The sequence below is a fragment of the Anomaloglossus baeobatrachus genome, unplaced genomic scaffold (assembly GCF_048569485.1).
Source record: "Anomaloglossus baeobatrachus isolate aAnoBae1 unplaced genomic scaffold, aAnoBae1.hap1 Scaffold_2465, whole genome shotgun sequence".
Taxonomy (NCBI): domain Eukaryota; kingdom Metazoa; phylum Chordata; class Amphibia; order Anura; family Aromobatidae; genus Anomaloglossus; species Anomaloglossus baeobatrachus.
The window spans coordinates 113,414-129,219 of NW_027442073.1; the positions used below are offsets into that span (position 1 = coordinate 113,414).

Sequence of the window (15,806 nt, forward strand, 5' to 3'; positions counted from 1 at the left end):
TCATGTTGTGCACTGTTCAAACGGAAAATACATCAACAGGCAGACTACAGAAAAGCTTACTAACAAAGGTTAGAGAGGGGCTTTCTCAGAGGGCTTTTTACAGTTTGTCTATTCCCAATTAGCCGTTTAAGTATGCTTAATGAAAGTACTAATTCTTTCATAGGCCGCCCATTCTTAGTATTTGACGTTCCTTATATTGCGGTATCAGGCTTCGCAGCAGGTTGCAAAACATTCATCACCCATGACTGTCCCCAATTGGGCTCAGAAGCTAAATGTCTATCATGACCTCTCTTTTTGAAAGTCCAAGAGCAAGCAAACTCTTCCTCCAGGAGAGGGAGCCAACAGATCACTAAAGACATCATCATTGCTCAAAGAAAACACCGAAAAACAATGGAAGCTTTAATTGGAGTGGAATCTGATAGACAGCACCTGATGCCAAGTCTGCATCTTCTAACACCTGCAGTCACTGCAGCAGCTGAATCCAATGTGTCCAAAAGGGATCTATTCTATTCAATTGCAAATGATCTAGATAAGACTGAGAATAAGATACTGCACGGGACATAGCAGAGTTGGTCAAGTTGAGTGGAGATGAGTTTGCTATTTGGCACAGCTTTTGCATCAATAAAGCAAGTAAAAGGTGTGAAAGATAAAAAAAAGGGTGAAAGTGTGAAAAGTGAATTGGCCAAATTGAGGTGCATATAAAGTTTTTGCTTTCTTTCAATTCACTAATGGGGCTCATTTGAATCAGGTGAATTGAGTTCTGCTTTTGGAAACTGGGTTAAGAAGGGGTGCACCGGTCCTGGAGGTACTGCAATACCAGGTCAATGCGTGGAGTGGACAGAGCAAGATTTTTTCCATCTCCTTGTTCTAAAAATCCATTTAATATATGGTCCCCAGAGAGGGGACGTATCAGATATTAAACTGATAAGAACAGATTTAATTTTTTTTTTTTTCTGTTTATCAGTAGGACTTCAAAATAACAAAGGTGATCGCCTCCCGTTGCCTGGGAACCGTCCAGGCACAAGAGGGCTATGTGTCACCAGAAGGCGCACACACTTCCTCAAGGCCGGCAGACGTGCAATCCCAGGCACCTTCCAGTACCGACCAAGGTAGCGTCCTCCGAAACTACACTTGATCTTAGCCAAAAGGCCGAGAAGCTATAACCCGAATTGGTTACGGCCTTGAGTGGCACCCTGGCCTATACCGGACACATCTTAGGGAGAGGGAGACAAACCCACGCCTACAGAAGACATTTTGTCACCCAAGCCAACCCTTGAAAAGGCTGTTTTGCAGAGCAAAAACAAGAAGAATGGTGCTTTTTGCAGCCGCCGCCCACTGCAATGAATCTGAATAACTCCTCCTTTTGGACACAAGCACCTCCCCTCCCCCTTGCAGTCTTTCCAATTCATGATACAAAAAGACGGACGGACAGGACAGGACAGGACAGGCTGCCTGACTTTCCGTCACTGCCACCCTTTGCCATCCTTGTCCGTAGAAAGCCCTTTCATCATCCCCAAACCCTAATCTTTTCCCTTCCCTTCCCAGATGCGTCTCACTCCCTTTCATTAGGAAGTGAGCGCAGCCTTTTCTCCGTTCTGCACATGCGCGACGTTAAACACAAATGCGCAGGCGTGCGTTCCATTACCCTCACTGCATTCCACTCCCATACAGGAAGTGGGCGCAGCTATTACTACGGTCGCACATAAAAGAACCCACGGCCACCACTGCACATAGCTGACTCCACCACAGGACACCTGCGAGTTCAAAAGCATGCCCTTCGAGCTGTGCAATTTGCCAGGAACCTTCCAGAGGCTGATGGAATGCTGCTTGGGACACCGAAACTTTGAAACGGTACTGCTATACCTTTATGATGTTATTGTTTATTCTAAAGCAAACAAGATTTTAGGGTGTATAAAAAGGGAGATTAGATCCGGTGATCCCAACGTATTGTTACCCCTCTATAAATCACTTGTAAGGCCACATCTGGAATATGCCCTACACTCCCATCTACACCAATACTATACAGGCACAAACTAGTATATCTGACTAAAAGCCCCTAAAATATGAAGAACGGCCTATAGTTGAGTGTGGATATAAAATCTATGTGAGCAGAGCTAGAATAGAAATCACTGATCGCATTGAAGTCATTCTGACCATAAATCACCATGATATCAAGGTGAGGAGTTGTGTGTTACTGCTGGGAGGAAAGGGTTAACAGTGGAATATTAAGGTGCATTTCTGTGTGCAGTGTTACTAGTCAATGTAACAATTCAGTATGAGCTGCTCTTGGTGCCGGGGGAGGGAGATGCTCTCCTGAGCAAGATAGATGGGGAATAAACATGATATCTATATAGTGTAAGGCAGGGGGTCTCAAACCAGGTGATCATGTCTGATCAACTGGTTACATTATGTCTGATTACCTTGTCTAACAGTTTTTTCTCCCCTTTCTTTACCTTCCAGGTTCCCATAGTCACGTGAAATATCCCTGTTGCACTTGATTACGGCTCACTATTCACTATAGGATGTCTTATATCTAACATCACACTCTCACCCATCAGCACTCTATAGGTTTGTATAAGGTATGCGCTTACACATCCGGTCCTCCATAGGTATTTCCACTTATGTAACACTATCCCTATGATCACTCATAACTCATACCCTTGTAGTCAATTACAGCCTCCTCTCTCCCCCCTCCCCTTCTCCCTTTCCATCTATAATTTTGCCAGTACAATATTAGTTTACATTAGGCACACACTCACATATTCCTTTCCTTAGTGATTTATTGTAATTCACATTCACATACAATTCTCTATGCCTGCCCCATTACTACATTCATACCTACTTGACCCTATCCTGATACCCCTTGTCTCACCTTGTTGGTCCCTACACCTGTTATCATGTCCTTTCCTGTGTCTGTCTTGTCACACAACACATTTTAGCATATAACTTGTGCTCCTTATTACCTGTCCTGCCTATTAGAATTATGTCCATTATGTCCATGCATGGCCCAATGAATCAAGTCTGTACTTCATATTCATGGTTTAAGCCTTTGGGTTCCAATGTGCCCAGAGTATATATCCAGAAAGATTCCCTTTCTTTGAGCTTCCTAATTCTATTGCCTCCTCTGCGTATGGCTTGGACATGTTCGATGACTTGGAATCTTAATTGGATCACTGTGTGATTATGCGTCACAAAATGGTGTGGGACTGGTAATAGAATCTGCTTACAATGTATTGTTGACTTGTGTTTAGCTCAAAGAAAGAGAATCTTTCTGGATATGTACTCTGGGCATATTAGAACCCAAGGGCTTAAACCGTGAATATGAAGTAAAGACTTGATTCATTGGGCCGTGCACCATGTCACCAAGTGTCCAATTGCATTGTCCAATGGCTCACAATGGTTATGCGTTTTCATTGGATGGATAATCGAAGCCATGTTTTTTTCCTTTCTGTTGGGTTTGTTGTGTGAGTAGCCTATAGGATTAAGTTGGTTACCGCAGGCAGTGGATTTAACTTCCTGTCTTTGGTCCAGTGGTAGATGGATTGTCTGGTCTATGAGCTGTTATTGGTTTGAATGCAGGTGAATGCCCATGGGCTGCTTATGACTGTGTAAAATAGTATTGATTCATGATGGATTTCAGACTACATGTAGATATCTTCAGTCTTTCTATCCACATCATTTAAATGAACATTATCCATGCAGCTTGAAATCCATCCAATAAGAGAAGCAACCTTGTACAACCAATCTGATAAGGGCACAGTATATCCTAAGGGAAGGTTATGGCTATAAAAGGGGACTTCTTGGAGTCACCAGGTTGTTGATGGATGTTGCATGATCTAGTCTAAGCTCTTAGGAGCTGGCTAGGGGATCAGAACCAGGATGCCTTGTGGACTCGGTCTAGGGACTTTGGCTTCAACTAGAGGATCACTTGGCTACATGGCTTCAATCTAGGGGCTCCAATTCCGATTGGAGATCATAACCGCAATCTAGGGATTTCGACTCCGGCTGCCAGGATTATACCATATCATCATACCAGAGACTACTTAAGGAAGAAACCCAGGTTGGACAATTTTGTCACCTGGCTACAGACTTTGCAGACCTCAGCCAGCTTCCTAAATCTGGCGCTATTCTATTGTCGGTGGGTGCCCGACAAATTACACAGCTATGTAAAATTTTGGTTTATGAAACTTCAAATCCAGTGACTGATTATTATGTTTTCTAATGTCCTGATTTAAAAAAAAAAATAAATATTTTTTTTTAACCATCAAATATTGATTTTGTACAATCCATGTGTGAAGTTACATACAAGTGACATGAACAAGAAAAATACTTATTGTAACCAAAAATATTCACAATTTTATATATAAAATACATTTATTTATTGTACAGTCATTCTGCAACTTTATTAGAAATTTATTCTTGCACTTTTTCCTTTTCTCTAGATCCCCCTTTTCTCTTATAGAAGGCCTGTGGATCTTCTCTGTGAAGCATCCGGCAATCATGTTCACGTTTCATTTACTTTGGTATCGTCGTTCCATCTCCTTGATATTCCGATGAAAACCTTCTTGTTCTTCCCACCAGCACCAAGGTTTTCAGACAAGTAGTCCAAATAGGAATGTAAAAAATGTAACTTCAAATTCATTAGACAACCCAAGGCTTTGAAACGTTTCAGCATGTTCTCCACGATGGACTTAAATTTTGATTCTTTGTTGTTACCTAGAAACGTATTTATTGCTTCTTTCAAAGAGTCCCAAGCCCTTTTTTCAACAGTTTTCATTATTGTTTAAAACACGTCATCCTTCATTCATGGGTTTCTGAATATCCGAACCCACAAAAATGCTTTTGTGCTGCCCCTGTGCCAGCAGCCGCCGTTGGTCGGATCCAGACCTTCTAAGAGAGTGGCTCGACCCGGGGGTCTCGCGGACATGTCGAATAAAAGGAGGAATGTAGATGTATGGGCTAGGCCGTATTAAGTTTGTGACGCCACCAACGGTGTGTGGTGAGGTGGGACACCACCGCTGCCGTTATGGGATACCCGGGAGAGATGTAGTGGCAGCTGGATGTTAACCCCTCCGTGTGTAGGGATGATTGCCCCGGGGCCCAGTGTCTTTGTGCAGGGTATGGTGATGGCAAGGGCCGGCGCGCCTGAGCAAGCAGGGGGATGTTTGGTTACTCACAGTAAATGAATCACACGAGTCTTTCGGTAAACCAAAGGTGCTGGTGGCCTGCCGCCCCGGCCGGTTGCATTCAGGTCCCCCACCCAGGCTGGTGGTCGCTGTCCTTTACTCTGCACTTGTTTTTGTGTATGGTGGACTGCCTGGTCTGGAACTCAGGAGTCCGCTCCCGGCTGGATATGGCCTAAGGAGCCGTGCCCGCAGGCGCTGGCCCGTGGGATCTAAGGGCCCTGGCGGTGGCCTTATCCCTATCAGTGGGCTGTTGTCTTCTTTGAGGGACTTTAGGTGGGATAGGACCTATAATCCTGCCCTCAATCATTTAATTAGCTAGGCCGCTGTTTTCGGTCCTGGCTTCAGGGTCCTAGGTGACTAGGGTTTCAGGTCGGCTGTGTGTTTCCTAAGTGAGGAAAGGTGTTGTGCGGGGGCCTATCTGTAACTACCTGGTTTTGCCAGGGCATCACACCTTCCTTCAGACTTGATTCTGACAGTCCCTGAAACTTGGTACACAGGTACTTAAACATCTCTCCTTCTTTCAGTAGCGCTTTCACAAACAGCTTCATCAGTCCAAGCTTACAGTGGAGTGGTGGCAAGAGAACTTTAGGTGGGATCAACTAAGCTTTATGCAACAATGTTCTTGAGTCCCGGTTACAAAGATGTTCTTGTTGGCCAATTTTTTTTGCTCCAGTGAAGAGTCCTAACCTGGCTTTCCAATTCACACAAAAAGCATGTGTTCTGCCTTCTTTTACGTAATGCTGTGAATCTCTAGCATACAGCTAAACCCTAGTTCACATTTCAAATAAACAGACTGTGGAGTTCAATAGCCTTGATTTATTAGCTGGTAACGTGAACTTGATTGCAGTATACATGGAATATACAGTGAATATAGGAATATCCAAGATGCAGTTGAAGACAGAATACGGTATATCCAAGATACTGTTTTATACGGGTAAAAACTATAACAAGAAAATGATTACAGTCAGTACAGTGTTAATACAGAGTTAACATAGCATAACAGTACATGAGATGCAGTTCTTACGAGAATGTAGGTGAAAGGTCACTGCATCTGCAATACATAGAAATCTTATCTAGACAAACAAGACAGGGATGACACTAAAGGTGTAGAAGTACAATGTACAATGCATTTACTACACTCTTCCATCTAGGATTCTATCACTAACACATGTAATTTGCTTTGCTCACCGGATTACACTAGGCAGGGGTGAATGTACAGAGAGGTAAGTCGGCATGTCCTTTCCTGACAAATCCAAAGAGAAAATGGCTGCAGGCTTCTTCTCAGCTCAGGGAGGCATTCCTTACCCAGAATACATTTAGCTTAAAGGGAAACTCAGCAATTCAAAAGAATAACAATGACCTCTAGGGGTTGTAACAGAAATTTTAATGAATGACTATTAGCAGGCTGCCATGAGGCAGAACAGCATGGGTATTTAATATATCCTCCTTGCTGCCCAAGAAGCAATGAGAACATTTTTAGACCACCACATATTGACCATCCATGCTCCTTGTAGTTAAGTTTCTTGAGAATAAAGTCTAAATTCTCACAGCTTTCTTCCAAGTGCATAGCATGTGTGACGCCCTGGACTAGCCAGGTAGTCACAAACACAAAATCACACACACCCCCTCCCCTGGATAGTCTACATCAGTCACACAAAATCCTTGTTGCCTCCTCCAGGGTCTGATGTCCACACCAGGTGGGGCGGAGCCAGGCGGTTGGCCCCACCCACCGAGGAGTTCACAGGCCTGGAGGCGGGAAAAAGCAGTTAGTTTAGTTTTGTAGTGGAAAGTGAGAGGACAGAAACTGTTAGTGTCTGGGTAGGAGCCCAGGCACTGTCAGCAAGGTCGGCAGACGGTGGTGGCCGTCTGCAGGAGGTGGTACAAGTCAGCTGAACCGTAGGACCGGGGACGGGCGGTGACCCGAAGGGAACTGAACCGGTGAGCGGATCTGTACCAAGCACAAAGGCAGGGCCATTGGACCCTGACCAGGCTAGGAGCCGCCGACAATGGTCAAATCCGAGAGTGACCGGAATCCCAGGGGTTCCCTAACACCCAAGACCCGACAGAAGGCAACCGTCCACACCGTGAGGATAAAAAGCCACCGCCATAGGCTAGAGATCCAAGGGCCAGCGCCTGCGGGCAAACGGGCTCCCTCGGTACGTACACCCCAGCCATCCAGCCTCCCCGTACCGCCACCGGGCCCCGGGATCACCAACCCCTACCCACGGAGGGGGAACCAACATCCTAGCTGCTCCCTGCCATCGCTCCCGGGATCCCCGTCACCAGCAGTGGTGGTGCCCATTATCACCACGACCTGTGGGTGACGTCACTAACTATCTCCCCAAACAAACCACCCCCTTTTCACTCGTGGGCGAGGAGCGCTGCTCGAGTCCCCGGATCTGGCCCTCCGCTCGAGCCACCGAGCAGCAGCAGCAGCAGAAGTCCCCGAACCCGAGCGTAGCGTGCGTGGCCCCTCTGCCCGCGACACATGCCCTACACACACTGAAGAATACTTACTGCCATTGAGCAGTAGCACAGCTTTCAGACTTTTTGGATGAAACAATGACGTGTCTCCACTCGCTCACATTGTACTTAATGTTACATTTTCCATCAGCACAGGAACATCGCTTGAATACACTAGAGCACCATCTTCAGAAAAGTATGGAGGGAATCTTTTCAGAATTCTAACCTTTTGGAAACCTATTGTCACGCTCTCCGGGTCCCCTGCTCTGCCCCCCGGCTCACCTGCCACGCTCCCCGGCTTCCCTGCTTCGCTCCCCGGCTCCTCTGGCAGACATCCCCCGCTCCACGGTCTCCAGCCTCCACCACCTGCGGTCCCCAGGCGGCCCGGTCCCCACTCCCGGCGCCCGTCGGCAGCCCTGCTCCAGGCCGGCTCCCCTGCTTCCTATACACCGCTCCCTGCCCTGGCTTCTGGCACCCGGGCCTCGCGCATGCGCATTAGGGCGCGCGCGCGGTCATTGACCCTCTCTTAAAGGGCCAGCGTCCACTGACAGGAAATTGAACACACAGGTACAGGGTATAAAGGGGTTTAATGTCCAAGTGGGCGGGGCCTGTTCTTCGTGTTTCCTAAGCTAGGAGTCAGGTCTCCTTGTGTCTCTGTGATATACTTACCTATCTCTCTTCTAGAGCCGCTCCTGCCTCGCCATCCGGTCCTGCCGATTCCCGAACCCCGAACGCTGACTATCTGCCATCCCGTCAGTCCGTACCATCTCTGATCCCTGTGGTGACCCGTCCTCTCGCTCCATCGGTTCCGGACTCTGCCTGACATCTCGGCCTCCGAACCTGAGCTCCGTCACCCGGACTACCATCAGTGACTCCGTGGTCCCAGGGACTTCTCCATTCCACTCTTTTGCACGGACTGTCCTGCTACCCGTAGTGCTCCGGCTACCGGACCCCTTGCCTTCATTAAGGTGTTCGGCCCAGTGGATCCACCTCCTGGGTCTGCCCGTCCACCTGGCCCTAACACCTATAGAATCAGTGTTTGTGAAAAAACTGTACGTGATGATATTTTTTCAATATTTTTACTGAGTCCAATGATCAAAAGTATGAAAAAAATCACATCTTTCAAAAATTTTTACCCTTGGAAACCTGTGTTATTATTACTATGCACGAGCCCTAAATTGTCTGAAAAACAACAAATATGCTGGTTGGATAGACCTTGACCCAACAATTCAACGGCCACAATTAAGGAGAAAAGTGCTAAGAGAGTTAAATTTGCCCCTGAAATAACCCATGATACGGGCCAAGGAGGGACACACCATTTTGATCCGAAAATAGCCCAACACCATGAGAGACGGGCAAATCCGTGAAAAGACAAAGTTCCAAGCTACAACTGACGCAGGATCTACAGCACATACGCCCATTGTAATTGTTCATGATTTCCGGCCACTACGCATTTCAGCCTTCAGGGACCTGGTAATTCGAATGCTATGTCCAGGAGTAGAGATGAGCGAACCGGTCCCGGTTCGGCTCGAGGTCGGTTCGCCGAACGGAGCTCCCGTTCGAGTTCGGCTCGTCGAACGTTCGACGAACCGAACTCGAGCCAATAGGAAACAATGGCAGGCAATCACAAACACAGTAAAACACCTAGAAAACACCCTCAAAGGTGTCCAAAAGGTGACAAACAACTCACAACACAACACAAACACATGGGAAAGTGACAAGGACATATACTCATGCGAAAACAAAACAGCTGGACAAGGAAAAAGAGGAGGACACACAGATATAGGCATGGCACGCCATTCTAAAATCATGTAAAACACCGCAAGGTGACTCCAAGCGGAGTCTCCCTTTTTTCCAAAAATTGGGCCCCACACACACCCACCCATTCAGTGGCAGCAGTTGTGCCCCAGTTGTACACTTCACAGCTACATTTGCATCAAGCACATTCAAAAATACGCTATTCTTAACCGTCCCCAGGATTACACCGGGGTAGGTAGCAAAGTCTTTCCTGATCCCAGCTCTGTTCATCTTGGCTTCAAGCACATTCAAAAATACGCCATTCTTATCCGTCCCCAGGATGACACCGGGGTAGGTAGATAAAGTTTTTGCTGACCATGACTTGTTCATCTTGGCTTCTTTTAAAAACACAGCAAGCAAGGGTTACTCCAAGCGGAGTCTCCCTTTTTTCCAAAAATTGGGCCACACAGACACCCACCCCATCAGTGGCAGCACTTGGGCCCTAGTTGCAAACAGGATGTTTTGATTTGCATCAAGCACATTCAAAAATACGCCATAATTAACCGTCCCCAGGATGACACCGGGGTAGGTAGCAAAGTCTTTCCTGATCCCAGCTCTGTTCATCTTGGCTTCTTTTAAAAACACAGCAAGCAAGGGTTACTCCAAGCGGAGTCTCCCTTTTTTCCAAAAATTGGGCCACACAGACACCCACCCCATCAGTGGCAGCACTTGGGCCCTAGTTGCAAACAGGATGTTTTGATTTGCATCAAGCACATTCAAAAATACGCCATAATTAACCGTCCCCAGGATGACACCGGGGTAGGTAGCAAAGTCTTTCCTGATCCCAGCTCTGTTCATCTTGGCTTCTTTTAAAAACACAGCAAGCAAGGGTTACTCCAAGCGGAGTCTCCCTTTTTTCCAAAAATTGGGCCACACAGACACCCACCCCATCAGTGGCAGCACTTGGGCCCTAGTTGCAAACAGGATGTTTTGATTTGCATCAAGCACATTCAAAAATACGCCATTCTTATCCGTCCCCAGGATGACACCGGGGTAGGTAGATAAAGTCTTTGCTGACCCATGACTTGTTCATCTTGGCTTCTTTTAAAAACACAGCAAGCAAGGGTTACTCCAAGCGGAGTCTCCCTTTTTTCCAAAAATTGGGCCACACAGACACCCACCCCATCAGTGGCAGCACTTGGGCCCTAGTTGCAAACAGGATGTTTTGATTTGCATCAAGCACGTTCAAAAATACGCCATAATTAACCGTCCCCAGGATGACACCGGGGTAGGTAGCAAAGTCTTTCCTGATCCCAGCTCTGTTCATCTTGGCTTCTTTTAAAAACACAGCAAGCAAGGGTTACTCCAAGCGGAGTCTCCCTTTTTTCCAAAAATTGGGCCACACAGACACCCACCCCATCAGTGGCAGCACTTGGGCCCTAGTTGCAAACAGGATGTTTTGATTTGCATCAAGCACATTCAAAAATACGCCATAATTAACCGTCCCCAGGATGACACCGGGGTAGGTAGCAAAGTCTTTCCTGATCCCAGCTCTGTTCATCTTGGCTTCTTTTAAAAACACAGCAAGCAAGGGTTACTCCAAGCGGAGTCTCCCTTTTTTCCAAAAATTGGGCCCCACACACACCCACCCCTTCAGTGGCAGCAGTTGTGCCCCAGTTGTACACTTCACAGCTACATTTGCATCAAGCACATTCAAAAATACGCTATTCTTAACCGTCCCCAGGATGACACCGGGGTAGGTAGCAAAGTCTTTCCTGATCCCAGCTCTGTTCATCTTGGCTTCTTTTAAAAACACAGCAAGCAAGGGTTACTCCAAGCGGAGTCTCCCTTTTTTCCAAAAATTGGGCCACACAGACACCCACCCCATCAGTGGCAGCACTTGGGCCCTAGTTGCAAACAGGATGTTTTGATTTGCATCAAGCACATTCAAAAATACGCCATAATTAACCGTCCCCAGGATGACACCGGGGTAGGTAGCAAAGTCTTTCCTGATCCCAGCTCTGTTCATCTTGGCTTCTTTTAAAAACACAGCAAGCAAGGGTTACTCCAAGCGGAGTCTCCCTTTTTTCCAAAAATTGGGCCACACAGACACCCACCCCATCAGTGGCAGCACTTGGGCCCTAGTTGCAAACAGGATGTTTTGATTTGCATCAAGCACATTCAAAAATACGCCATAATTAACCGTCCCCAGGATGACACCGGGGTAGGTAGCAAAGTCTTTCCTGATCCCAGCTCTGTTCATCTTGGCTTCTTTTAAAAACACAGCAAGCAAGGGTTACTCCAAGCGGAGTCTCCCTTTTTTCCAAAAATTGGGCCCCACACACACCCACCCCTTCAGTGGCAGCAGTTGTGCCCCAGTTGTACACTTCACAGCTACATTTGCATCAAGCACATTCAAAAATACGCTATTCTTAACCGTCCCCAGGATGACACCGGGGTAGGTAGCAAAGTCTTTCCTGATCCCAGCTCTGTTCATCTTGGCTTCTTTTAAAAACACAGCAAGCAAGGGTTACTCCAAGCGGAGTCTCCCTTTTTTCCAAAAATTGGGCCACACAGACACCCACCCCATCAGTGGCAGCACTTGGGCCCTAGTTGCAAACAGGATGTTTTGATTTGCATCAAGCACATTCAAAAATACGCCATAATTAACCGTCCCCAGGATGACACCGGGGTAGGTAGCAAAGTCTTTCCTGATCCCAGCTCTGTTCATCTTGGCTTCTTTTAAAAACACAGCAAGCAAGGGTTACTCCAAGCGGAGTCTCCCTTTTTTCCAAAAATTGGGCCCCACACACACCCACCCCTTCAGTGGCAGCAGTTGTGCCCCAGTTGTACACTTCAAAGCTACATTTGCATCAAGCACATTCAAAAATACGCTATTCTTAACCAACCCCAGGATGACACCGGGGTAGGTATGTCCAGGAGTAGAGATGAGCGAACCGGTCCAGGTTCGGCTCGAGGTCGGTTCGCCGAACGGAGCTCCCGTTCGAGTTCGGCTCGTCGAACGTTCGACGAACCGAACTCGAGCCAATAGGAAACAATGGCAGGCAATCACAAACACAGTAAAACACCTAGAAAACACCCTCAAAGGTGTCCAAAAGGTGACAAACAACTCACAACACAACACAAACACATGGGAAAGTGACAAGGACATATACTCATGCGAAAACAAAACAGCTGGACAAGGAAAAAGAGGAGGACACACAGATATAGGCATGGCACGCCATTCTAAAATCATGTAAAACACCGCAAGGTGACTCCAAGAGGAGTCTCCCTTTTTTCCAAAAATTGGGCCCCACACACACCCACCCCTTCAGTGGCAGCAGTTGTGCCCCAGTTGTACACTTCACAGCTACATTTGCATCAAGCACATTCAAAAATACGCTATTCTTAACCGTCCCCAGGATGACACCGGGGTAGGTAGCAAAGTCTTTCCTGATCCCAGCTCTGTTCATCTTGGCTTATTTTAAAAACACAGCAAGCAAGGGTTACTCCAAGCGGAGTCTCCCTTTTTTCCAAAAATTGGGCCACACAGACACCCACCCCATCAGTGGCAGCACTTGGGCCCTAGTTGCAAACAGGATGTTTTGATTTGCATCAAGCAAATTCAAAAATACGCCATAATTAACCGTCCCCAGGATGACACCGGGGTAGGTAGCAAAGTCTTTCCTGATCCCAGCTCTGTTCATCTTGGCTTCTTTTAAAAACACAGCAAGCAAGGGTTACTCCAAGCGGAGTCTCCCTTTTTTCCAAAAATTGGGCCACACAGACACCCACCCCATCAGTACTTTACCCTCCACACCAGTCCCAAGCTGGAAGCACTGCAGCACTGCCTCGGCGAAGCGGCAACAGGCTGTGCTGCAGCTAATCTGCATAGGTGACAAACCCCACAATGCAGAAGAGGTGTGGACAGCTCTAAAACAGCATGCAGATCACTGGCTCACACCTCTGAACCTAAAGCCAGGAAAGGTTGTGTGTGACAATGGCCGGAACCTGGTGGCGGCTTTGAGGCGAGGCCAGCTGACACATGTTCCATGCGTGGCCCATGTGCTCAACCTCGTGGTTCAGCGGTTTCTAAACTCATACCCAGAGCTGTCTGATCTGCTGGTAAAAGTTCGCCGCCTGTCTGCACATTTTCGAAAGTCACCTACTGCTTCAGCCGGCCTTGCCGGCTTTCAGCGTCATTTGCATCTTCCGGCTCACAGACTGGTGTGTGATGTCCCCACGCATTGCTGATATGTGCCCGTTCAAGTGTCTCGGGAATTTTCAACAGATCCGTCCGAAGGTGGATGGCCCCTTATTATGTCACGAGGATGGGTCCTTTTTATCGAGATACCAATTTGTGAGTGTTTTTAGGGCATGTTTGAAGTCGTTGGGGTTAGATCCGAAGTCTTTCGGATTGGGGCAGCGAAGGAGGCCTCTATATGCGGCCTACCGGAGGAGACAGTTAAGCAGATTGGTAGGTGGAAGTCGCAGCGCTTTAAGTCGTATGTACGTCCCCAGGTGGTTGTTGGCAATTGAGGGGAAAAGGGGGGGGTATTAGGGTAGCAATGGGGGGGGTGAGAGTGTGTGTTTTTTGTCAATTTGGTTTGGTGAGGCAATAAAATGGTGTCGTCTGTACATTTTGTATTGCAGAAGCACCCCCCCTTCCTTCCCTGGTCTGGATCCTTGGCCACTCTTATGTGTATTGGGGAGCCCGACGAGCGGACGCGAGATGGAACGGGAGACAGCTAGGTTTTGAGAAGGACTTGGCTCTCGTGCGATGGCTCGGTGTTCGGGGGTTAGGGTGGAACAGGGTGTTGCAGGAGGTGCATAGATACGCCCGGTTGGACAGACCTCCTGACATCTTAGTGTTGCATGCCGGGGGGAATGATTTGGGTGGGCGTCCTTTTCGAATCTTGATAACGGACATCAAACATGATTTGTTACGGTTATGGGTGTCGTTTCCAGGTCTAACGATAGTCTGGTCGGAGATAGTAGCGAGAAAGAGTTGGCAGAAAGCGCGGTCAGTTGACAGGTTGAACAAGGCGCGGGCGAAGGTTAATAGGGCGATCTCGAAGTTTGTTAGTCGGAACGGGGGTATAGCAATACGGCATGTTGAGTTGGAAAGGACGGAAGAGGAATTTTGGTTGGCTGACGGGGTACACCTTAATGCGGTGGGAACTGACTTATGGGCTCTTGGCTTGCAGGGAGGTATTGAGAGGGCCCTTTGCTTGCGGGGGGTCTCAGGCACTTGAAGGGTTTCAAGGTGCCTTCGTTGTGGTGTTGTTTATTGGTGGGTCCTTGAAGTTGGTTTAAAATTGGTTCGGGGATTCATCCGGGTATGGATCCCCTCATTGGCAGAATTGATGGTCCCCTAGTGATTTTGGGGGGGAACCCCGACGGGGTATGTCGGGGCCCCTGGGGGTGTGGTTGGGGTTGACGGAGGATTAACCCTAACCATTTGGTGCTACTGAGTCAGTGTGGGTAACGGCTGGGAGCAAGTTGAGGTTTTTTATTGCTCGGTTATGGGAATCACCAGGGTTTTGGTAGCTTCAAGGACCTTACCACATTGCAAATTTTATTGGTTATGTATTCTTGTTAATAAAATGGCTGCTATGGCCAAAATTATCCAAAGATAAATTTGTGTCTGTGTAATTACTTTTAAATAAGAAATGGGAATGGAGGTGTGGGGTATGAAAGGAAGACCGGAGTCAACAATTCCAGGGTCAAGCATGTTTATTTGCGTAAGCTTCGTTCCAGGGTAGAAAGGGTAAGAGTGCCTTTCAGAATTCGAAGTGGTCGGACTGTACGGACCACCAAGAACTGCAGGAGAGCTTGAACATCTTCCCATGGATGTGCGACATCCTCCCTCATCAGTTACGTAGGTAAGCAGGTTCTCAGCATTGCAGCCCATTTGTTGTCTTAAGTTAGTTAAGCGGGGTTAACTAACCTGTCAGTTCAGCCTCAGGTCTAAAGCAGAGGCCTGGACTCCACTCCTTACTCCTCACTCCACAACTCTCCTTAAAAACAACTGACTCCTTTTTCCTGCCCCGGGGTCTCCAGACCCTTAGGTGGGCGTTTCCTTCCGTCTGGTCCTGCCCACTGGTGTGCCTGTCTTTCCCTGGGGGAGGTGACTAGGGTTTTCTGGTTGGCTTTGTGTGACTTAGGTGAGGGAAGTTGTTATGCGGGGGCCTATGTGTGACTACCTGCAGTGTCAGGGCGTCACATATGTATGTGTGTATGTCTGCTAAAGGAATCCGCACCGTCATATTTACAAACACAAAATTTTGACTCTATGCACAGAAGAGAGTCATGCTATTTACATGATTTGTGTTTTTTTACCTTTTAAAACTATCATTAAATGTTAAGTTTTAGTTAGGGATTTATGCTTCTGTCTGTCTCTCTCCCAGTCTCTGTCAT

At 47.4% G+C, this 15,806-nt stretch overlaps 1 pseudogene; it reads right to left on the reverse strand.

The window, feature by feature from the left end:
• Nucleotides 1-783: 783 nt before the first annotated feature.
• On the reverse strand, nt 784-990 carry LOC142262550 (U2 spliceosomal RNA; annotated as a pseudogene).
• Between the last annotated feature and the right edge of the window lie 14,816 nt (nt 991-15,806).